The following is a 25906-nucleotide window of genomic DNA, read 5'->3' as shown; positions in this document are numbered from 1 at the left end:
ATTTTCATTTTTGAACATAAATTCCCTGAAGCTTAGATTTGTTTTCTTGGAATAAAGTCATATAATCATAGAGTCAAAAGAAGAAGAAACTTATGTGTTGCATTATTATCATTGTCATCTTTATCAATGAGCCAGATGAATTTTGGTTTGAATCATGGTCTTACATTCATGATAATTGTGTGACTATGGACAGTCGGTAACTTTCCTAAGACTCTGTTCCCTCACCTGCAAACTGATGTTAATATTTCTTAGAAAGTTGCTAGTAAGTAAGTTAATGTATCAGGAATCACAACTGACATATAGCAGGTGCTTAATAAATGATAACTATAATATCAATTATTCCTATATTATTCATTTATCTTTTGGCACACATCATCTTATTCAGCTAGAGAAATTGAGCATAAATGTAAAAATTTGATCAAAATTTACTGAATCCCTCTTTTGTGCAAGGAACTAGGACAGATCCAAGCTATACAAAAATGACACGCTGCGCACTCTCAAGGAGGTGTCAATGCAACCAGGGAAGCATACGTGATTTGCAGTGACAAAATAGGGGATTTAGGGGTGTACATGTTACGTGGATATCAGAGTCCTTTTGTCTGCAAGTAACAACCTTGAAAAAGTTCAAACTGCCTTAAGCATTAAAGGTGATATACTGTTTTTAACATCAATAGATTCAGACTACAGACTTCAAGGCCACCAATCACATCTTGGTCCATGTAAATGCCTAAACCACATGGCTCTATGCAGTGGATCTGCACAGGGTAGGACTCAGGGCTGGTGGATTAGTAGTTCAGTGTCACCAAGGACCTAGATTTTTTTCTGTGTTTTCTTTTTGCCATTCACAGTATTGGCTTCAAACTTGGGATTACAGTTTGGTTCATGATGGTCCTTGAAGCTTCATGTTTCCTGTCTAGAAAGCTAGATAGATGATAGATACATGGGTATAGATGCATAGAGAAAGTGGGTGAGAGAGACAGAGAATCAAAAGCCTTTTAGTCTGATTGGGCCAACATATTCATTTAGACAAATATAATATCATGCAATTGGCTTAGGATTGGGTTCCTAAACCATTGATGATCATGGTTGCCTTAGACTAATCATGGTACACCTTTGGAGATAGGGTCAGTACCCTAAACCACATGGCTGCTACACAGATGAGAGAGAACGGAAAATATATAGGAAGTCAAGCACAGTGTCCAAAACTGGGCCTAAGTACAATATGAGACAAGTTGACCTTATGGCTTTATTTACACATTGTTTCTTTTTATCAACAATCTCCATAATATTCCAGTTTCATGATTTTTTTAATGGGCAAGTTATTTCATAATTCTAAAATGTATTATCTTCTATCACAATTACAAGCCCTAAATTATATAAGCCAGCCCTGGTGGTCTAGTGGTTAAGATTGAGTGCTCTCACCACCATGGCCCAGGTTCGTTTCCCATACCACCCATCTGTCCATTGTCATACTGTGGAGGCTGAGTGTTGCTATGATACCAGAAGTTATGCCACTGGTATTTCAAATACCACCAGGGTTACCCTTGGTGGACAGGTTTCAGCAGAGCTTCTGACTAAGACAGATTAGGAAGAAGGACCTGGCCACCCACTTCTGAAAAAATTGGCCATGAAAACTCTCTGAATAGCAGTGAAGCATTGTCTGATACAGCGCTGGAAAGTGAGAGGATGGCACAGAAAGACCAGGCAGGGTTCAGCTCTGCTATAAACAGGGTCTCTAGGAGTCAGAATCAACTGGATGGAACCAACAACAAAATTACATAAATCCCCAGGAGGAAAGCAGGCAGTGTCAGTTACAGAAATGATGGATGGGGGTTGGTCCTACCAGCCTACTAGCTAAAGGAAATTTTACTTTTATTAATTGTTTTTCTAAACATCTCAGTATTTTATTTCATTATTCTTGGTCAGAATACAAGTAGGCCACCCATTAGATATCTAAACATCAATAATGAGAAATTAATTCTGGCAAGAATTACTTGGTCTTAAAGGATAAATAGAATTTTACCAGGCAAAATAGGTTTCCCAGGCAGAGGGAACATCATAAGCACAGATAAAGAAGCATGAAATCATGTGATGCATTTGTGAAACGGTGAACGCTCCAGGACTGTTAAAACATTAGGTTTGTGGGAAGGAGAGTGATGAGAACTGAATCTGGAAATAGAGTGTGAGGCCTGTACCAGTCTGTTTCTTAGTTGTAAGCAAAGGATACTGTGATTGGCTGATTTATGCCTAAAAAGGAGATATAAATTTAAACAGACTAAGAATCGCTCACAAAATCTATTAAAAACCTGGAAAATCAGACACACAAGACAGGGAAGAAAAAGAGAAGAAAGGCAGCCAGAGCCACTGCCAAAATCATCCCCAAAATTAGTCCTGGAATGACACCATTGTCCCCACAGCTTCTCCCCCAGACACCATGAACAGTGGACACCGGACACCATTAGAAGCTCTATCATTGCTGCTCCTGAAAACTGCTGCTGCTGTTGCTGTCCCACAGCCAGCATGAACCCTTCACTGCTGCTTTGAGTCATTCACTCCCATTTCAGAGTCAGACACAGGATTATCTGAGATGTCAGTTTTGTGCTTGATACAAGGGAGGCTGGTAAATTGGGGATCATCTTCCATGAAGACTCATAGGTAGATAATTTCACAAACTCATAAAACATTTATAATTAATTCTTTAGGCAATGGAAGATGCTACTGCTGATGGCAAAAATGTTGGGGAGAGGAATGATAATAGTAACCGTCACCATTTAATTAATGCTTACTTTATGCTCACCCTCACAACAAATTGATGAAGGGTATTCTTATTCCTCTTTTACAGATAAGATGACTGTCTTACAGAAGTTAACCATTTATGGGCAGGCCCCGTGGCTTAGTGGTTAAGTGCACGCTCTCCACTGCTGGCGGCCCGGGTTTGGATCCCGGGAGCGCACCGACACACTGCTTCTCCAGCCATGCTGAGGCCACGTCCCACATACAGCAACTAGAAGGATGTGCAGCTATGACATACAACTATCTGCTGGGGCTTTGGGGGAAAAATAAATAAATAAATAAATTATTAAAAAAAAAAAAAGTTAACCATTTAAGATACTTAAAGGAAGAGTGCCATGTTAAATGTGCTCTAGGAAGATCCCTTTCACTGCTGTGTGGAGGGGGATTAGAAATGTAGAGATTGTAGCCAGAGACACCCAAAGGAGGATGAAAGCCTAAACAGAGGAGGAGAGGAAGAATTAGAGCAGTTTTCTGGAACTTCAAAGCTCATCAGAATCACCTGGAGGACTTGTGAAGGCACAGGTGACTGGGCTCTAATCTCAGAGTTTCTGATTCAGCAGGTCTGGCTGGGGCTCAAGAACTTGTAACTCTAACAAATTCCAAGTTGATGCTGCTGCTACTGGTTTGCGGACCATATTTTAAACCAAACGGATTTAAATTAAATGGATTAAAGAACTGTTTCTTAAACCTCACTAATATACGGACCCCTTTTAATGAAATGCATTATTGACACTACCAATATCTCTCCTCTATTTTTATTATAATATCCCTTAAAAATATACAGATATAAAATTAGGTATAAACTCCTTATGCTTATAGCTCATATACAATGATAAAACCTAAACCATATTTAAATTAAATACAGACAAAAAGATAAAATTAATAAAATTCAAATTAACATTAACTTCAATGTGACATATTTTGTTATTCTGCTGAAATGAAAAGACCATTATGCATTTAAGAGAAAAAAACATATAACCTCAAAACCAATTTTATTTTTAATCTGTTTTTGTAATACTTGTGTAAAGAATGACTATTTACATAAGTATATTCTACAAAATGATATTAATAACTACCAGGCTCTGTTTCTAACCTTATACTTAATCAAAACCTTGCCAGTGAGCACTACTGTAATGGCAGTGTTACTAAGATGTTTCCTGGTATCTCTGTGAAGCTAGTTTCTTGTACATTCTAAGAACATTGTGACATTATTGATATCTGGATTAAATAGTTACTTAATGCAGTTATTGCTAAACTTAGGAAATAAAAATTTATTACATCTTTACTATCATACTTTTGTTGCTAGTGATCTGTTAGAAGTGATATGTGCCATGACTTGAGCCATATGAATATTTAATTCACACACAGATATGGACTGAATGGAAAGACACACATGTCATTATGCATTTTAGTTCAACATTTCCTACTACCATATCCTATGTGATGATTTGATTCTACTTTTGCAATTCTTTTCTCAAACTAATACAAAACTTCTGTTATATGTTATATAGCATCTGACTTCATTTGGCTTCTCCAGAGGCGATCCCTAAGACAAGGACTCTAATGAATGGAATTTATCAGGAAGAGTTCTCAGGAAAAACTAGTAGGAGAATAAAGAAATGAGATAGACAACAGAAGCAAGCCAAATGAGGGCCTAATGCTAAGGGAAGTCCCACAGGTGTGAACTGACTTAATCCTGCAGGGGAGCTCTAGAGACAGACTCCAGCTCTAGGTCACACTCCCAAGTTCCTCTGATGAGGGACAGGGGAGCCTAAATACTTATGTTCATGCACCCATCAAACCCAGAAGTCATTGGAGAAAGGATGTCCCTAGACAGACGTAAATTTCAGAAAGCATTTCAGAAAAGCAGGCTCTAGAAACTTGAGGGCAACCCTCTGACATAGAAATACAGGTGCTGACTGTCGGGTGTAAAAGCAGGCCATGAATCAGTGTATGAAAATGGTGAAGGGATTGGAGAGGATATGAATGGATCACTGATATTGTCAACTATGCCATCTCATGACACAATTTGGCCTTTACTTTGAATATGATAATCAGTTTATTGCCTCTCAGTTCCAAACGCACCCTTCTTTTCCCTGCTTTGTGACACTGGAGATGGACTATGTAAATATTTTCCAGTTCCAGCTTGATCCATGTTAGGTTTTGTCAATAGAGGATACTGGAGGAATACTGCAAACATAACCAGGGGCCTTTTACCCCTGGTTCCGATGTGCTGTTTGGGGAGCAGCTGCCAGTATATGAGAAATGAGAAGCCCAGTAGAACTCACTTCAACAGCCCTCATGCACCAGCTGTAGCCTACACTATAAGTTTCTCAAACCACCCACAGACTGTTCCTACGGACTAACTCAGGCCCGCTCACACCTTTCAGCAAGTTTCTCAGCCACCCAGTGTCCATTCCTAGGAACCGGCTCTAGTTCATGCCCTCTGCCAAGTTTTCTATCAGCAGGCTGTCTGGTAGAAGTCTGCAATGAGGTCTGAATCTCAGCCTTGGGTGTGTTCCTCTGAGTACATAATCCCTTTCTTGTTCACTTTCTCTCAGTTCTACAGTTTGTAGCTTCCTTTTGCGTTTGCTGTTTCTGCATCCTTTGGAGTTCTTCTTTTACTCCTTGTGGTAGTTAACCACCTTTTAGTAGTTAACAATTCTTTATACTTTTTTTCCTTCTTCAAATTACTGATGTCATTTTTTCTCCTGATTGGATCTTGACTGATAAAAATGGACGTTGAAATTGTGTGATGCTTAGTTATAAACTTGCATCAAGCTACAATATGTAAATTTTTAAAATACAGAGAATTTGTGGATTTCCAAGAATATGGCAAATATCACTTTGAGAATCACAAAATTAAAAAGACATTTTTTTCTTAGAAAATTGACAGAACTGGATAACCAATTGAATTTTAGCACATAAGGAAAAAGCAAAATGAAAGAATAAAATGTTTTACTTTGGAAGACTTGGTGGTTGGTGATTGTGTTAGGTAGTTCCTCCAAGTAGATGCTGATCTCAGAGTCACAAGTAAAAACGATTTATTGAGTAAGATGGAACAGGAGGAAGCAAGGAAGGTCTTCAGACCTTGATGTAGGTCCAGCATCTGTGAAAGGAAGGAGGACAGAATGAGGAGAGCCTCAGACTTCAGTACAGCTCTGAGAAAGCTTTGACTTACCCAACAGGGAGCTCTGGTGCAAAGACTGCCTATAGGCATGCCCCTGCTTAAAAACCATCCATATCTTCTCATCCAATGCACAATAAAATATAGTCTTTACTACGGTTTACAAGGCCCTACACAAATGGACCCCTGCTATCTTTCTTGTGTCATCTCCTACTGCTCCTCCTTCTAACTTACTCCTCTGAGCCAGACTAGCTTTCTCACTGTTCCTTGGACACCCAAGCACACTCTTGCTTCAGATTCTTTGCACTTCAAGTTCCCTAAGCCTGTTTCTTCCCTCAGGTATTGGCATGGCTTGCCTACTCATTTTCTTCAAGTCACTGCTCAATTTCACCTTCCCAGTGAGACCTTCCCTGTCAACTTTATTAAAATAACACCTCCCTCATAATTCCCTGTCCCGTTACACTGATATGTTTTTCATCTTTTCACTTATCAGTAAATGATATACTGTTTATATGTTTTGTGTACGTATCCTCCTACTAGAATATAAGCTCCATAAAAACAAGAACTTTGTTTTGTTTACTGCTATAAGCCCAGCAATAAGAACAGTTCCTAACACATAGTAGAAACTCAATAAATATTTGTTGAATGAGTGCATTAATGAATTAATTGATTAAGTTGGAGAGTTGGCAAGGACCAGATCAGACAAGGCCTTGTGGTCCAAGATAAGGATTTCTCTAAAGTCAAATTTTTTTTAAGCAAGCAGGCTGACATGATCAGACTGGTCTGTTAAAGAGCTCATTCTGATTGTAGAAGGAAATATAGGATTCAGGGAAAATAACCTAAAAGGTTATTCTGATAATCATGATGAAAGATGCTACAGGCTCAGACTAGGATAGTGACAGTGCAGATAAAGCAATATGAACATACTTGAGAGGTATTTAGAAGGTGAAATCAATTGTGAAATATTGTATATTGAAGGATAGATAGATAGGCAAAGCTAGAAATAATCAGATTTTGCAGGGATGATCATGAGATCATTCCTGACTGTGTAGTTAAAATTGAGATATCAAGGAGGCAGATGGACATAAATTCCTAGAGCTCAGAGGAGAAATCTGAGCTAGTTAGTTTGGGATATTTTTGCCTCTTATATATCCCAGCTTCAGTGCTAAAGTAGCCCAAAACACAGAACAGTCAACAAGTATGAACAATAAAATCCCCAGGAAATGTTTACGGTCTCTAGCCGGAGGACTGGGAAGACGGGTCTCGCATGAGACTTCACCTTCCCTACTCCAAGTGAGAAGTACTGAAGAAGTGATTTAATTCTCCCCCTCTCCCAGCAAGGCAGATGTGGACCCTGAGGATCAGAGTCCTCAAAATCTCCCCACCCTGCACTAAGTGTATGCCAGCAAAGAGATGGCATCCCTTCCCTTCCCTACCTTACCACTGTGGCAAAAAAGAATTCTGTAGGGTGGAGCCCTCTTGATTCTCCTCACCCTATATCAAGCAAATGGCAGCAAAAGACAGCATCCGTGAAACATCCCACAGGAGAAATGGCAGTGAACTCTGCAAGGGAGATTCATATCAATTCTCTCCACTGCACACCAAGCAAGCACTAACAAAGAATGAGTACCTCCCCGCTTTCCCACTGGCAATTGAGGCAGTGTCAGTGCAACCAAGTAAGTGCAAACAAAGAGGCAGAACCCCTCTTCTTCCCACGGGCATGATGAGGCCTGCGGGGTGGAACCTAGTGACAGTGTAAGATGGCCAAAGGCCCAGACATTATAGCCAGAACACCAGGAAGAGGGAACCAGGGGAATCAGAGCATGGGGGGGAAATAATGGAAAGTACGTAACTAGAGAAAAAGAACATTTAAATTTGCGCATAAAGTCAAAGACTTACCCTAGAACTACATACGCACGAAACTGACTGGAATCACTACTACAAGGACTTTTAAAAATAAATCCACATTTGTACAGGAGCCCACATTAAAAAAGTGGACCAGGGTGTACGAACTCAATCTAACCAGATTAACTGACTGCTAAAACAAAGAAGAAATAATCAACATTGTGTAGATGATTTAAACAGAAATCAGAGTCTCATATCATAATATTCAAAATATACAGTATACCCAAAATTTCTTAATACACAATAAATTAGGAAAACCTAAACAACTCTCAAGGAGAAAGGCAATGAATAGATACCACTCCTGAGATTAACCAAATGTTAGAATGATCATGCAACAACTTTAAAGCTGCTATTCTAACTATGCTCTAAGAAGTGAGGATAGATACTCTTAAGAACAAATGGAAAAATAAAAGTTCTCAGCAAAGAAATAGAAACTAAAATAGAACCAAGAACCAAATGAGAGTTTTAATGCCAAAATATAATATCAGAAATAAAAAATTCACTGGAGGGGCTCAAGAATAGAACTGAGAAGACAGAGGAAAGAGTCAATAAACTTGAAGGCAGAGCAATAGAAATTATCTAATCTGAACAACAGAGAGAAAAAAAGACTATGAGAAAATTTAACAAGGCTCAGGAATCTGTGGGACAATACTCAAAGGCCTAATATTTGTGTCATAGGAGTCCCAGAATAAAAGAAGAAAGAGATTGATGCAGAGACAATATCTGAAGAAATAATGGCTGAAAATTGCCCATATTTGGTGAAAGACATAAATTTACAGATCCAAGAATCATTGAAAACTCCAAACAAGATAAACTTAAAGAAAATCATGCCCAGGCACATTATAATCAAATTGCTGCTGAAAAACAAAGATTTATAAAAATCTTAAAAGCAGTCAAAGAAAAATGACACACTACATATTAGAGGACAAAGATTCAAATGACACCAGATTTGTTATCAGAGGTCAGGGAGTCCAGAAGACAATATAACCATATTTTTCAAGTGCTGAAAGAAAAGAACTGTCCTCTCAGGATCCACAGTAACAAGTGAAATTATCTTACAGGAATAAAAGCAAAATGCAAAAATTCTCAGATGAAAGAAAACAGTCCTGCCTTAAAAGAGATGCAAAAAGGCAGTTCTTCAGGTGAAAGGTAAATGATAGCAAAAGAAATTCTGGAATGCCAGGAATGCAGTTAGAGCAACAGAAATGGTAAGCATGTGAGTAAAGAGAATAGACTCTATTTTATTTCTTAAATTTATTAAAATTATGTATGACTATTGAAAACAAAAATCATCACATTGTCTAAGGGATTTTCAATGTATGTAGATGTAATACATATGACAGAAACCTCAAAATGGGAGGATGGTAAAGTGACCTATATGGTAAAATTTCTATATGTTCCCTGAAATGATAAAATATTATTTATAAGTAGAATGTATAAAGTTCAGTAATTCTTAGATTATAAGATTCAGATTAACCACTAAAAAAACTACACAAAGATACATAGTCAAAAAACTAAAGAACAATTAAATTGGAATCTTGAAAATATTCAAATAATTCAACAAAAGAAGGAGAAGGAAAATCGAGGAATGAAAAATAGAAGGGACAAACAGAATATATGTAGTAAAATGACTGCCTAAATACAACCATAATAACAATTATATTAAATGTAAATAGTTAAAACACGCCAATCAAAAGACAGAGACTGTTGGATTGTATAAAACAAAAAGACCCAGCTATATGCTGTCTACAGAAAACCCACTTGAAACATAATGATATAGTTAAAAAATAATAGAATGGCCAAAGATCTATCATGCAAACATTAATTTAAAAAAACTGGAGTGGCTATTTATAACACACCAAGCTGACTTTTGAACAAGGAAAATTACTAGGGATAAAGAAAGACATAACATAATGATAAAAGTTAATTTTGGTTAATTAACCAAAATACATTGCAATCCTAAATGTGTATACATTGAACACAGGGCTTCAAAATGCATCAAACAAAAACTTAAAGAATTGAAAAAGAAATAGACAAATCCAAATTATAGTAGGAAAATTCAATATTTCTCTCTCAGTAATAAATAGAATAAACACATAAAAAATCAACAAAGATATAGAAGAACTGAATAACACCATCAACCAACCTAGTCTAATTATTTATAGAACAACCCAGCAGCAGACTATACCTTTTTCTCAAGTGTATTTAGAAGCTTCACCATGAAGACCATATTCTGGGCCACCAAACAAAGCTGATTAAATTTTAAAAAGTTAAAATTATTCAAAGTTCTTTAACTATACAAAATAAATCTAAAAATTAATAATAGACTATTTGGAAAATCCCTAATAATTTGGTAATTAAATAACACACTACTGAATAATCCATGAATTTAAGAGGAGCTCTCAAGAGAAATTAGAAAATATGTTGAACTGAAAGAATACGAAAATGCAATAATGTTGCAACTAAGGCAGTGCTTAGAGAGAAACCAGTAGCATTAAATGCTAACATTAAAAACAAGGAAGGTCTCAAGCCAATAACTTAAGATTCTGCCTCAAGAAATTAAAAAAATAAAAATAAAGTAAGTACAAAGGAAGCAGAAAGGAAAAAATAACAAAGATCAGAACAGAAATAATGAAATTGAAAACAAACAAAAAAATTAAACCAAAATCTAATTCTTTCAAAAAATAGATAAACCTCTAGCCAGACTGACCATTTTCTTGGTCAAAACTAGAGAAGATGCAAATTATGAACATCAGGAATGAAAGAGGGTAGATTACTAGTGACCTCACAGATGTTAAAAGGGTAATAATAATATACTATAAACAACTCTATGCACATAAATTTGACAATTTAGAAGAAATGGACCAATTCCTAGTAAGACATAAATAATTAAAACTCACTTAAGAAGAAATAAAGAATAATCCAATATCTTTTAAGAAAATTGAATTTGTAGTTTTATAACTTTCTAAAATCATAAAAGAAAAAATGCCAGGCCCAAATGGGAAATCTTGACATTCAAAGTTAGCTACCAAACATTCAAGGAAGAAATAACACTGATTGTTCCTTACCTCTCCAGTAAATAGAAGGAGAGAGAACACTTCAGAACTCATGTCATGAAGCTAGGAGTATTATCCTCCTATCAAAACCAGATAAAGACAGTATGAGAAAAGAAGACTACAGACCAATATCTTTCATGATCATAGATGCGAAGTCCTCAACAATACATTAGCAAAATGAATATAGCAATATGTAAAAAGAATAATATATTATGACCAAGTGGAGTTTATTCTGGGAATGCAAGATTGATTCAACACCCAATAAACCACACTAACAAACTTAACAAGAAAAACCACATGATCACATTAATAGATGCAGAAACATATTTGAAAAGAATCAAACATCCACTCATGATAAAAACTCTCAGTAAACTAGGAATAGAAGGGAACTTCCTCAATGTAGTAAAGAACATCTGCAAAATTAATAAATTAATTAATTAAGACTATGGCTAACACCACTCTTAATGGTAAAAAACTAAATACTCCCCCGCTGAAATCAGGAACTAGGCAAGGATGTTCACTCTTACCACTTCTATTCAATTTCATACTGAAAGCCCTAACAGGTACAATTAAGACAAGAAAAAATAATACAAGCCATGCAGATTAGAAAGAAGGAAGTAACACTCTCTCTATTCACAGATAATTGTTGACGTAGAAAATCCTGAGGAATCTATAAAAAAGTTCCTAGGATTGATAGTGAGTTTCACGAGGCCACGGGACACAAATTCAACATGCAAATGATTTCTATGCACTAGTAATAATAATAAATCACAATTTTTTTATATTATAATAGCTTCAAAAATATGAAATATTTAGGAATAACTCTAGGAAAATTTATACAGAATCTGTATGCTAAAAACCATAAAATGCTGATGAAAGAGATAAAGACGACCTGATAAATGGAAAGACACGTATAAATGGATTGGAAGTCTCAATATATTAAGACATCAATTCTAGCCAAATTGATCTTCAGATTTAATGTAATCCCAACCAAAATCCCAGCAGGGTTCCTTGTATGTATAGAAAAGCTGATTCTAGCTTTGTTCTTTTTTCTCAGGATTCCTTTGGCTATTCAGAGTCTTTTGTCTTCTATATAAATTTTAGGATTCTTTGTTCTATTTCTGTGAAAAATGTTGCTGGATCTTTGACAGGGATTGCATCGAATCTATAGATTGCTTTAGGGAGTATGGACATCCTAACTACATTAATTCTTCCAATCCAAGAGCACAGAATATATTTCCATTTCTTTGTTTCTTCTTCAATTTCTTTCAGCAATGTTTCATAGTTTTCAGTGTACAGATCGTACACCTCTTTGGTTAAGTTTATTCCTAAGTATTTTATTCTTTTTGTTTCAGCTGTAAATTGGATTGTATTCTTAATTTCTCTTTCTGCTGCTTTGTTGTTAGGGTACAGAAACGCAACTGATTTTTGTATGTTGATTTTGTATCCTACAACTTTACCGTATTCATTTATTATTTCTAAAAGTTTTTTGGTGGATTCTTTAGGGTTTCCTATATATAATATCATGTCATCTGCAAATAGTGACAGTTTCACTTCTTCCTTTCCAATTTGGATCCCTTTTATTTCTTTCTCTTGCCTGATTGCTCTGGCTAGGACTTCCAGTACTTAGTTAAATAAGAGTGGTGAGAGTGGGCATCCTTGTCTGGTTCCTGTTCTTAGAGGGATAGCTTTCAGTTTTTCACCATTGAGGATGATATTAGCTGTGGGTTTGTCATATATGGCCTTTATTATGTTGAGCTACTTTCCTTCTATACCCGTTTTATTCAGAGTTTTTATCATAAATGGATGCTGTATCTTGTCAAATGCTTTCTCTGCATGTATTGAGATGACCATGTGATTTTTATACTTCATTTTGCTAATGTGGTGTATCATGTTGATTGATTTGTGGGTGTTGAACCATCCCTGCATCCCTGGAATAAATCCCACTTGATCATGGTATATGATCTTTTTAATGTATTGTTGTATGTGATTTGCTAGTATTTTGTTGAGGATTTTTGCATTGATGTTCATCAGTGATATTGGCCTGTAATTTTCTTTTTTTTGTGTTGTCCTTGTCTGGTTTTGGTACCAGGGTAATGTTGGCTTCTTAGAATGAGTTAGGGAGCTTCCCCTCCTCTTTAATTTTTTGGAAGGGTTTGAGAAGGATTGGTCTTAAGTTTTCTTTTAATTTTTGGTAGGATTCACCAGGGAAGCCATCTGGTCCTGAACTTTTATTTTGGGGGAGGTTTTTGATTACTGTTTCGATCTCCTAACTGGTCATTGGTCTATTCAAATTCCAAATTTCTTCTTGATTCAGTTTTGGAAGATTATATGCTTCTAAGAATTTACCCATTTCTTCTGGATTATCCAATTTGTTGGTGTATAGCTTTTCGTAGTATTCTCTTATAATCATTTGTATTTCTGAGGTGTCTGTTGTAATTTCTCCTCTTTCATTTCTGATTTTAATTATTTGAACTTCTCTCTTTTTTTCTTGCTGAGTCTAGCTAAAAGTTTGTCAATTTTGTTTATCTTTTCAAAGAACCCCTGACTTCAACCTATACTACAAAGCTATAGTATACAAAAGAGCATGGTACTGGCACAAAAACAGACACACAGATCGATGGAATGGAATCGAGAGCCCAGAAATAAACACACACATCTATGGACAGCTAATTTTCAACAAAGGAGCTAAGAATATACAAGGGAGAAAGGAAAGTCTCTTCAACAAATGGTGTTGGGAAAACTGGACAGCCAGATGTAAGAAAATGAAAGTAGACCATTATCTTACACCATACACAAAAATTAACTCAAAATGGATTAAAGACTTGAACGTAAGACCTGAAACAATGAAAATTCTAGAAGAAAATATAGGAAGTATGCTCTTCAACATCGGTCTTAGCAATATATTCTCAAGTACCACGTCTGACCGGGCAAGAGAAACAGCAGAAAAAATAAACAAATGGGACTACATCAAACTAAAAACTTCTGCACATCAAAGGAAACCATCAACAAAATAAAAATACAACCTAACAAGTGGGAGAAGATATTTGCAAACCATACATCTGATAAGGGGTTAATCTCCAAAATATATAAAGAACTCATACATCTCAACAACTAAAAAACTAACAACCCAATTAAAAAATGGGCAAAAGACCTGAACCGACATTTCTCCAAAGAAGATACACAGATGGCCAATGGGCACATGAAAAGATGTTCCACATCATTAACTATCAGGGAAACTCAAATCAAAACTACAATGAGACATAACCTCACGCCTGTCAGAATGGTTATAATTAACAAGATAGGGAACAACAAGTGTTGGAGAGGATATGGAGAGAAGGGAACTCTCATACACTGCTGGTAGGAGTGCAAACTGGTGCAGCCATTATGGAAAACAGTATGGAGATTCCTCAAAAATTAAGGATAGAACTACCATATGATCCAACTGTTCCACTGCTGGGTATTTATCCAAAGAACATGAAAACATGAATGCGTAAAGATATATGAACCCCTGTGTTCATTGTAGCATTATTCACAATAGCCAAGACTTAGCAGCAACCTAAGTGCCCATCAAGGGACAAATGGATAAAGAAGATGTGGTATATATACACAATGGAATAACAGCCATAAGAAAGGATGAAATCCAGCCATTTGTGACAACATGGATGGAAATTGAGGGTATTACGCTAAGTGAAATAAGTCAGAGGGAGAAGATCAAATATCATATAATCTCACTCAAAGTAGAAGATAAAAACAACAACGAACAAACACATAGAGACAGAGATTGTATTGGTAGTTACCAAAGGGGAAGGGGGGAGGGAGGATGGCAAAAGGGATGATTAGGCACAGGTATGTGGTGATGGATTGTAATTAGTATTTGAGTGGTGAACATGATGTAATCTATGCAGAAATAGAAGTACAATGATGTACACCTGAAATTTATACAATGTTATAAACCAATGTCACCATAATTTAAAAAAAAAATGTTAATTCTAAAGTTAAACTGAGAGGTAAATAATCTAGAATAGACAAAACAATTTTGAAAAAGAAAAACAAAGTGCAAGACTCACATTACCCAATTTTAAGTTGTACTTAAAGCTACAGTAGTTAAAACAGTGTTGTGGAGTTGAAAGGATAGATATATAGACCAATGGGGGCAGTTTAGAAAATTCAGAAATAGATCTACACAAATATGGTCAACTTATTTTTTACAGAAGTGCAAAAGCAATTCAATGGAGAAAGCATAGTCTTTTCAGTAAATGAGAGTGTAGAAACTGGAAATCCATATTCAGTAAAATGATTCTTGGCCTACACTTCACATGGCAGACAAAAATTAACCTAAATGGATTATAGACACAAATGAAAAAGTGTAAAACTGTAAAATTCTTAGAAGAAACCATGGGAGAAAGATTTCATGATTTGATTTAGGCACAAATTTCTTAGATACGACACCAAAAATACAATCAATAAAAGAAATAATTGATAAATTGGACCTCATCAAAATTAGTAGGTTTTGATCTATTAAGGACACTGGTAAGAAAGTTAAAAGACAAGCCATATTCCACTTCTGCAGTCCGGGGTTCGCCAGTTCAGATCCTGGGCACAGATCTACTCACCGCTTATAAAGCCACGCTGAGGTGGCATCCCACATAGAAGAACTAGAAGGACTTACATCTAGGATATACAACTATGTACTGGGGCTTTGGGGAGGAAAAAAAATAAACAAAGAAAAAGAGGAAGATTGGCAATAGATGTTAGGTCAGGGCTAACCTTCCTCAAAAAGAAAAAAAAAGACAAGCCACAGAATAGGAGAAAAATACTTGCCAATCACATATCAGTCAAAAGATTTGTATCCGGAAGATTTAAAGAAACTCTCAAAACTCAACAATAAAACAAACAAACAAACAATTCAATTTTTTTTTCAAATAGGCAAAAGATTTGAAGAGATGCTTTACCAAAAAACGTACAGATGGCAAATAAGTGCATTAAAAGATGCTTAACATCATTAGTCACTTGGGAATTTCAAATTTGATCCACAATGAAATACCATTACATATCTATTAGAAGGCTAAGATTAAAAAATACTAACAATATCAAAATTTTAAAATACCAACAATATCAAGTGATGACAAGGATGCAGACCCACAGGAATTCTCACACATTGCTGGTGGGAATGCAAAATCTTTCAATCACTCTAGAAAACAATTTGGCTATTTCTTATAAAGTTAAACATACACTTTATATGACCTAGTAATCCCACTTATAGGTATTTATTCTAGAGACATAAAACTTATGTTCACTCGAAAACCTAAACACAAATATATGTAGCAGTATTATTCAGAATTGCCAAAAACTGGAAACAATCCAAGTTTTAATTGGTGAACGGATAAACAAACATCCACACAATAGAATATCGTTCAGCTACTTCCACATTGGTTAAAACAGTGGCTCTGATTAGTTCCTGGTTAGCAGGGACTCTAAGCACCTGCCAAAATGCAGTTGTTCTGATGCTCTCCAATTATCCATAAAAATAGCCTCCCACCATCCCTCAGAGGAAGAAATGCCTTTAAAGTTTTTCAAGTCTTTTGTTTGTTTTTTGTTCTTTTCCATTTGAGTCAAGGAAAATCATGTGACTATAAACAGCCCAATTATTTCAAAATACTTTTTTTTTTTCAGTGTTAAACCACATTTTATTGCAGATTTTCACAAGTAGAATCAAAAACTGTAAGTGAAAATTCTAATTATCAGTTAGGAATAAGTTAAACAATATATCAATTATTCTTTTTGTAACTGAAAAATTGGGGCCAATGAATCCATTTAAGTGTTGAAATAGACCAAAGTAAGTTTAATCAGAATATAAAACAAGGTTGGTGTGTGTAGCACTAGTGTATACAACTAGGGAAACCAGTCCAACTAACTGACCAGTAACCCCAATGCAAGGCATGTGGCCAGCTCCCAGGGCCCACGTCTAGGCACATCCATTGGTCTCTTTTTACACCGCAATTCCTCCTTGTTCTGTTCTTCTCATGTCATACTCTGTCATTTTTATTTCCTCTCTTGGATCTGTTGCATGATCCTGCTACATATATGCTCAGTTTGCCCTGGCCTCTCAGACTACACTTGCTTCTATAAACTCTGCAACTGCCAGTCCTGTTCTAGCCCCACCCTGGACACAGCACTGGCCCAGGTCTTTGTAACTTGGCAAATGCTGCCTGTTGGCCCTGAACTCCATAAATAGGAATCAGACCAGATCCACTTGGAGAAAGTGGCCTTGGCATAGGGATTTAGAAAGAAAGACTGGGTCTGCTGGACACAAGAATAAAGTCATTCTAAGAAATTAAGATAACATGTGCAAAGACTCTATGATAAAAGAGAGAGGTGAGGGGAAAATCCTTGTAATCCAAATGCTAAAGCATAGCATCAATATTTGGGGGCTTGCTTACTGAAAAGATAAGTGAATGTTCAGACTCATGTGCTACAGCCTCTGTCTGCTTCAGTCAGCATATCTAATAAGATTTCAAAGTTCAGCCTTCTCATGCAGAGACATCAGTTAAATAATGAACTTTCAATAACAGCACAAAGTGTCATCAGGTTAACAGACACCTCTGCCATTTTCTCCTGCACCTGCTAAATAAATCCATTTGGTATTGATCTCCACAGGTAAGTTTCAGCCTTAATGTAATTCTTACCATCAAAGCAGAGTAAACAGATAGTTCCTGCAAGAACCTAAACATGTTATTTTCCACTCATCAAATGAGTCCTCTATAGATTACTAGGCAACCTGGTCCATTGGGTGTTTCATTACAAAGGATGTCAGCTTGGAGGCTTACCATGTCCAGGTGGAGCTGAGCTACAGGGACTGAATAACAATGCAATGTAAGAAACTCTAAGGGAAAGAAAAAAGGGTGCATAGGATACAGTCTAGATTCTGGCAGATTTCTGATCCATGATCACTGCCGCTACACAAAGAGAACAAGAAAGGAAGATTTCTCATACCAGGGTTCTGGCGTTTGACCCTGATGGTCTGACCAGGTGTTATTTTATGTAGCAATATCCTCATATGGACACATTGTAGCCAGCCACTGGGCAGACTGGCCGGTACCAGGGTAACTTCCCAATGGCTGGAGATGGGGACATATGAGGGATCAGTTACACGTACATACCATTGGCTTCACTTGTCTACAGGTCATTTCACGTGCTGTCCCCTACCAGGAGCACTCCTGGATTCGGTATACCTCACTCCCTTAGACCTAGCAATAAGGGGCCTTTTCTGGCATCACGCTTAAAGCAATGATTCTCAAATAGTTCCCAGACCAGCAGCATCAACGTCACCTAGGGACTTGTTAGAAATGCAAATTCTTGAACCACAACCCAGACCTACTGAGTCAGAAACTCAGTAGAGTGGAGCCCAGATATCTATGTTTTAATAAACCCTCCAGATGATTCTAATTAATCTTAAAATTTGAGAACCACTGCTTTCAGTGCCCTAGTCTGGTCCTCTTCTAGCAATGTCTCTCTCCACAAAACAGGAATCGTAGAGGTCGTGCCTCATCCTTCCAGACCTCACTCTGGGTACCTGGAACCCAGAAAAAGTTAAGGGAGGCTGTCTGCTCTACCTATTTGATTATCTTCTGCTTAACTTTGAGGCCTCATCTTGGAAATAGTCTCTTTGCGGTAGCCCTCCCTGATCCCCTAATTTATGTTCTTAGTAGAGGCCTCTGATTAGTGCTTTCATATGTCTCTGTAATTCCTCGACCTATAACTCATAAATTGCACCATCAATTCTCATTTAATTATATGCCTATTTCCCCTAATAAACTATAAGGTCCAAGAAGGTATGTGTTCTATATCCAGCGTATAGCATAGCATAATGTCTGGCATACAGTATACCCAGTAAATAAATAATGAAGAAGTGAATTATAATAGTACCAAGAACAGCAAACTTATATATCCCTCATCATGTGACAGGCAGTAGTCTAAGAATTTTTTATGTATTAATTCATTTAATCATACTATAACCATATGAGACAGATATTATCATTATTGCAGTTCTAAAAATGAAGAAATTAAGTCCAGAGAGACTAAGCAGCTTCCCACAGTCACACAAGTAGCAGGATCAAGATTCAAATCTGAGTAGATTGGATTTTCTAGACTCTAAATGAGTGAATGAATCAATGAGTGAATGAATAAATGGAAGAGGGGCCAAGAAATAGTACAAGCCATATTCTAAGAAATGTTGAGTTTAAAAAACAGACAAGTTGGGGCCAGCCTGGTGGCATAGCGGTTAAGTTAGCTCACTCCGTTTCAGCAGCCCAGGGTTTGCATGTTCGGATCCCGGGCGCAGACCTATACACCACTTGTCAAGCCATGCTGTGGCGGTGTCCCATATAAAGTAGAGGAAGATGGGCATAGATGTTAGCCCAGGGCCAATCTTCCTCAGCAAAAAGAGGAGGATTGGCAATGGATGTTAGCTCAGGGCTAATGTTCCTCAGGAAAAAAAAAAAAAAACAGATAAGCCAAATTATCATCAAAAACAGGAGACAGATCCAAAATGTTATAGAGTTGGAAACAAAGCCATCCAGGGAAGAGCTGAGAGAGGGGCTCAAGGCCATACCTAAAACAGGGCCTTGAAGCCTGATGGTTGTTTCCACCGACTTCTAGTCACATGGCAACAGGTCAGCCCAGTTTAGAAACAGACAATCTGGGCAAGTTACTTAAATATTCCAGGTTGCCTAAGGCCCCACATTTAAATTTTTAAATGAAGTTCTAGGACCTTCTGATACAAAGGAGTGTCAACCTTAATTTCATATTTATGCTTTAGGGATAGAGGCTATTTAGTAACAAAATGATCTCCAATTAATGTAATGTCATGACCCAAGCACCAGTAGAAACCAGCGTAACATAGGAGTGGGAAAGTGCACAACACGGCAGACAGCAGAGCACAGCTCATCCCTCACATACAGTGGTACAGTCCCATCTAACTTTTCACTCTAAGCTAAGCCATTCTGACACTCTCAGAAGGCACAGACTTTTCCTAGAAACCTAAAGCTTCTGGGAGACCATATTTCATAGTGATTGAGTGGCAGACACTGGAACCAGACTGCTTAGATTAGAATCCTGACTCAAACTGTTAGCAGCTACCAGGTGGCCTTGGGCCCATTACTTTAATGATTCTAAGCTTCAGTTTCCACATTTTATTACAGTGTGAACACCACCTACTCTCTTGGGTGGGTTTGGTGTGAACAAGAAGTTAGAAAATTCATGCATTCAGCAAATATTTAATAAGTGTCAACTATGTTCCAAGTACTCTTTTAATCTCTGGATAGTGATGCACAAAGAAGATATGGCCTATTTCCAGGGATCTGGTACAGAGTAAGCCCCCACTAATTCTGAAACCAAAAGAAACCTCCTCAAGAGATTTACCCCTTTCTTTCCTGACTATTCCACATCACTTTGTAAGGTACCTCTGGGAAGCAGAGTGGAACAGAGGGTTAAGGAGGATCCATATATGTCTGGGTAAGAGCAAGAAGGTGTCCTCAAAGCAGCCCAAGGCAGCATCTCCTTGAAGAAGAGCCAAAATTACTGTAACGGGCCAACCAAAGCCTCAGTCATGCAAAGGGCCTGCATCCGGCCCAGAGATGGTATGAGTGGAAATGAGAGTGACTAGGTTGGTAACTGGTAAGGCAAAGCAAGGCCAATGATTTGGGACCAAGGCTACTGACACTTTTTAGATTATGCCCAGTGATAATGATGGTAGATTAAAGGAAAACTCATAGAATAGTTTATTTTAAACACCTTGCAATCAGGCACCTTGTCTTACTTAGTTTTGTAACACTACCAAGTACAAAAAGCATCACTGAAGTAGTAACCACAATAATGATAATCACAACGGCAACTGCCTTTTGTTGAGCATTTGTAGTGTCCTAAGCCATGTAATAAATGTTTCACACATCTCCTTGGGCCTTCACCACAACCTATCGGTGAGTATTTACTTCCACATTTTTTTATTTCATTACAAAAGTAGTAACTGAGCTTTAGCCATTTGAAGTAATTCACACAAAGTCATTTAGCTAATTAATAGCGAAGGTGAGGTTAAAACTGAGGCCCAAGGTCCCACACAATACTGCCTCTCTAAGGAGTGTAGGTGAGCCAGGGTTGGTTTATAACCAGCAGAACCTATCCATCTTAGTTTACTCATGTGTAAAATGGATCTAAATTGAATCTATCTCACGAATATTCAATGAGCTAAATTCACATATAGCACTTATTACAGTGATGCATCATAAGTACTACAAATAATACCTATTACTATCATTAGGCATATCATCCTGGCTTCCAAGTGTTTGCTGTTTAAATGAATAAATACATATTTTGTCATAAAATGTTGATACTAGCTTGATTCAGATGATAAAAACACAATAAAAGGTAATTACAATTCTATCACAATGGTAGAAACTCATACCTTGTTTTTACCTTGAAGAGAATTAATTAAACTAAATTTAGTCATGTAAGAAACCACTGCTCAGGACTACCAACATATTTTTTTTTAAAATAGTTTTCTAGTAGTTCCTGTTGCTCCACATTCTTCCAACACTTGGGATTGTTAGGTTTTTTTAACATTTGAGATGTTCTGGTAGACATTTCGTAGTATCTGATTTTGGCTTTATTTTATTTTATTTCTTAAAGATTTTATTTATTTATTTTTTCCCCCCAAAGCCGCAGTAGATAGCTGTATGTCACAGTTGCACATCCTTCTAGTTGCTGTATGTGGGACGCGGCCTCAGCATGGCCAGAGAAGCGGCGCGTCGGTGCGCGCCCGGGATCCGAACCCGGGCCGCCAGCAGTGGAGTGCGTGCACTCAACCGCTAAGCCACGGGGCCGGCCCTACCAACATATTTAAATGAATCAATTGTATACCTCTATGTATGAATTAGCTTACTGGTAAATATAAAAGCCAACCCACACTTATCTAGTACTTTATACTTTGAGAAAGTAGTTCATAGGCATCATCTTATTTGATTCTGATACAACCCTTGGAGTAAGTACGCACTATCCCATTTTTCACAACGGAACCTGAGCCTGCAAAAGGAGAAGAAGCTTGCTGACGATGGTATGTCAAACTAATAGATGATCCAAGATTAACTCCAGATGTCTCAGCTCCTCATCTACTCTTCAGACTGCAGCTCTGAAATCGAAAAGGACATTGCTGTCCTGACTGCATCCAACGAAGACAAGGAAATGGGATGACTAAACTCCTAAGAGGAAAATTAAAAGTGATTAAAATTATCCAGGGTAACTCAGGTACAAAGGTTTAAATATGCTAAGGATACCCTGACTTGCGGCTTGTACTTCTCATGGAGGAAGTTGTCCAGACTGCCCATGGCAGAGCCAAGAAGAGTAGAATGGAAAGCAGGAGACACGAGGATTCTGGACCCAATACTGCATGTCACAGCCAGGGAGAGCTTCCTTTCCTGTGAAAGACAAATTAACTCTTGCCTTTTGAAATAAGAGTGACATCCCCCCCCAGTTTCCATTTATTTTTATGTAACACTTATCTGTTGTAAACATACAGGCACTCACTTTGGTTAGACTAAAATTAAACTTTGCATTGATGAAAGCTCTCTCAAGGCACTCAGTAGGAGGAGGTGATGAAATCATGAGAAAGCAGATAATTAATAAGAGTTCATGCTTTCCACATTTGCAGAAAAGTCCTACTTATATTCAGAATAACAATAATTTGCTAAGGGATGTGTCAACCTCAACTATTATAATCATATGATAATTGTGTCAGCGTGCTATTCATTATGAGTACATTGACCAAAACAGAGAAAAGTCCAATTGAAAAATTATTCTTTTTAAGAATTTAATTCAACCAAAATAATTTCTTCAGATTGTTATCACAAATTATATTTTATTAGCAGTGACAAAAAGGAAAAGTTCCACAATCCTAAAACCAATCCCGTTTTTGCATATTCTCTTCTACTCCTGTCCCTTAGTGCACATAATTTATGTACTGAAAAATTCAACTTCTTCCTTTTTAACTTATCACTAGATTACAGCGGCTTTCACATTTCTTTTCTTTTGCATATGCTGCTCTCTCTATAGAACATTCCGTCCTTTGTTCGTCTGTCATGGTCCTCTTGCTCCTTCAAGAAAATGTAACTGTCTTTGTCACACTTTTCTTGATTCTCCTTAAAAGGTTTTTAATCCTTTTTTAGGATTCCCATGATTTTGCATATATATTCAAGATGTCTCAGTTATCTAGGGCTGCATTTTCCAACCCATGTTGTGTCTTGGCCGGTCATCTGCTGACTTCATTGCCCTCCAGACTATTGGAAGGGTTTATCCATTTCCTTCTTCCTGTATTGTCAGATTCCAATACTCAACTTCCTTCAGATGCTGCTTTTTGATCACCCTTATTTTTATTATGTCATTCACATTTGTGTTTGTTGTTCCAAATGTCTTGTGCTTATCCACAAGTGCAAGGTAGTGAATGTATGCATGTATGGCCAGAATTTAAGTCAGAGAGGGAAGAGTGTCTGGATCCCCCTACTAGAACTAAATGACTACCTTTGAGAGGGCCACTCACACTATATGTGCTCAGTAAAAGCTTATTGAATGCATGAATGAATGAACTTTTAAGTATTTATTCTTTTAAATATTAGAATCAGATGTGACCTTGGTAGTGAAGATTGAGAAATTGCCAGTAATTTAACTGTACCCACACTAAGATCCATCTTCGTTTGTTCCGGTAACAGACAGTTTGCTAAATATGTGTACTAGTTCATAATCTCTCCTGGAAAATGATTCTTTTTACTCAAAATATTACTGATACAGAAAATGCCCATTCCTTCCAGCTTGCCCAAAACAGTCCTGGTGTGCACCTGCTGTGTCACTTGTCCTACCCCATCTGGATTTTCCATTTCTTTATGTGATATCATCATTAATGATTGTGTTAAATAAGGTAGGATGGGTTTGGTAGACCTCCACTCTGTAATTCCATCTTCTCCTATGGTCTCATCTTGTAGAATGTGAACAGATTTCTGACTTGGTAAAATGTGACACATGGTAAAATCGGACACATGGTGACATCCAGGCAATGACTAGCCATAACCTACGTTTCTTTTCTTGGACCTTTCCAGACACATTATTCAGAGTGCTCAGAGATTAAAACAAACTGGACTGAGACACTAGCAACTGGGAACAGCAAGCTCCTCCCAGACTTAAGTGTTAGTGAGAGAAGGATTCACAGCTGCCGTCCCTGCCATCCAGTTGGTGCACCAGCCAGTTACGTCATGGCTGGGCCGTGGCCTACAAAATGCCTCTAGTCAGCTGGGTCACTGAGAAACGTGGGAAATTCTACGTTGTAAAATTATGAGTTATAAGGTGTAAACTATGTACAGTAAATGGAAGCTGGGCCTTCCTGCTATAACAGCAGAGCACATAGAGAGTAGTTGGTACACTTTTGTTACAGTGGTTTTCCCATTTGTTATATGGTGTCATTCTACAACGTTTACTTATTTTATATTTCTTTCTTTTTCTTTTGCAATAAATACTGTTGGCAGCAATAAACTAAAAACATACATTTTTAATTTCTAAACTGAATTTCAGGAATTCAGCCTATTTTACAACTTGTGTCATAAGTTGATGATGAATATATAACTTTCACATAACATTTTGACATATATTACAGTAGGGGGAGGGGCCTGTAGTGATATCACCAATCACAAGGAAACCGGAAACAAAAGTCTGTAAGAAGCAGCAGCATCTATCTCAGAATCTTATAGTTATTTTAAGAAGACTGTACCAAAGACAGCTATTTAACATATGCATTTACATATTGTTTTGTGAAGCATGATTTTTCATTTGGATTAAATAATTACTCTTCTAAATTAATTATACTTATTTTCAATTTCAAATCTTCCTGTGTATACATGAAGAGATGGCTGCATTTGCAGAAAAATAATATTCAAACAGTTCAATGATACCTGTGTTATATCCATGTCATCAGATGCTATGATTAGACAATCAGTTAATTCCAGTAAGGGTCTAATTTTTTATTCAGTTTTTGAGAACAGAGTAGAGTTTTTGGAAGTTTATTCTATTGGAGGAGTTATGTCGGACATTATCAAAAATGCTAGTGTAACATGAGTTAAAATGTTCCACCTTGAAGATAAAATTGTGGGTTTTGTGGTACAATAATAAGAACACAAATTTTGGTGGAACACATTGTGGTAAAAGGACTTTCTTACCAATTTAAGGAATTTATGGAACAAAAAATGTACTTGCAATTAGTTACAGTGCACAAATAATTCATAATCTCATCCAAACTCCAATATTCTACTAATGTTTGCGTATACCCTGTTACAGTAACTGAACTAGAAAATGTGGTGGAATTAAAAGTTGAATATCCAAAAATATTTCTGTACATACTTTCTCTCTTTGCCAGTCAACATCAATCAGATTTGAGAAATGTTTGAGCCGTTGAAGAACTACTTGTAAGTGAGCCTAAGTGCCCTACAACAGGATTTTTGTTAACAAGTTCTCTAAATTTTAGCTGCATTTTGTTAAAAATCAATTGGAAACCTTTAATCAAATTATTCAGGGCCGGCCCAGTGGCTTAGGAGTTAGGTGCCCGCGCTCCGCTACTGGCAGCCCGGTTTGGATCCTGGGCGCACACTGACGCACCGCCTGCCTGGCCATGCTGAGGCCGCGTCCCACGTACAGCAACTAGAAGGATGTGCAACTATGACATACAACTATCTACTGGGGTTTTGGGGAGAAAAAGAGAAAAAAAAAAAGGAGGAGGAGGATTGGCAATAGATGTTAGCTCAGGGCCAATCTTCCTCAGCAAAAAGAGGAGGATTGGCATGGATGTTAGCTCAGGGCTGATCTTCCTCACAAAAAAAAAAAAGTATTCAACAAATGGGGCACTAAAAACCTTCAACTTTCAAAGCTTCTCGTGAATTGAAGTTACTAAAAACAACAAAAAGATTTACAGACAGACAGTCTGTGGCATAGTGGT

At 37.2% G+C, this 25906-nt stretch overlaps 1 long non-coding RNA gene across 2 annotated transcripts in view; it reads right to left on the bottom strand.

Annotated features, from left to right (window-relative positions):
• Positions 1 to 25906, bottom strand: part of LOC131410663 (uncharacterized) — a 74076-nt gene that overhangs the window by 35597 nt on the left and 12573 nt on the right. For both annotated transcript variants that reach the window (XR_009221375.1, XR_009221374.1), the window contains exon 2: positions 5756 to 5902. This is a non-coding gene — a long non-coding RNA (uncharacterized LOC131410663). The remainder of the gene's footprint in view (positions 1 to 5755; positions 5903 to 25906) is intronic.

The sequence above is a fragment of the Diceros bicornis genome, chromosome 10 (assembly GCF_020826845.1).
Source record: "Diceros bicornis minor isolate mBicDic1 chromosome 10, mDicBic1.mat.cur, whole genome shotgun sequence".
NCBI lineage: Eukaryota > Metazoa > Chordata > Mammalia > Perissodactyla > Rhinocerotidae > Diceros > Diceros bicornis.
The sequence above is the reverse complement of the archived record's forward strand: the minus strand, read 5'-3'. Positions and strand labels throughout refer to the sequence as shown.